This window comes from Cynara cardunculus, assembly GCF_001531365.2.
Source record: "Cynara cardunculus var. scolymus isolate 2C chromosome LG 2, CcrdV1, whole genome shotgun sequence".
Classification (NCBI taxonomy): domain Eukaryota; kingdom Viridiplantae; phylum Streptophyta; class Magnoliopsida; order Asterales; family Asteraceae; genus Cynara; species Cynara cardunculus.
The window spans coordinates 4,331,679-4,332,279 of record NC_037529.1 but is presented as its reverse complement, the minus strand read 5'-3'; positions in this window follow the sequence as shown (position 1 = coordinate 4,332,279).

Genomic DNA, 601 nt, shown 5'->3' with positions numbered 1-601 from the left:
AAATCATAATAAATGAACTCCAATCATTTCTATAAATATCTCAATTAATTGGGTTGCAAAGGTTGTACAAATGCACAAGGTTGTAAAAGAAATATACCCTATATATATATATATATATGAGGCGGTTAGGTTTTAAATTTTTTTTATAAATATATATATATATATATATATATATATATGAGGCGGTGCCTCATTCTCTCTCGAATCTCTCTCTCAATTCTCTCTCTCTAAAATGTCGTTTTCTCTCTAGATTTTACGTCAAGTTAGTAAGGGGATCGAAGCAACAATTATATATTCGGAATCCACTCTCCGAACCCTTCTTAAAGGTATAAGTTTCATTCAGTTTCATTAATGTGTTTATTTTAGGATTGTTTAGATCGGTTTATAAACTGTGTTTATATCTAAGTTTACGGATTGATATTGTCATATTTATAATATATTTGATGTTTAGAATGTTAGAACTGGTTATATTGATGTAGAAATGAAAAGGGTATATTATATAGTTTCAATATGGTTAGATTGTGGGTAAATGTTTAACCGTACACCAATTGTTCGGTTAAATGTCGAAAGGAGTAAAAATGCATGATTAAGCTTAGGTTAA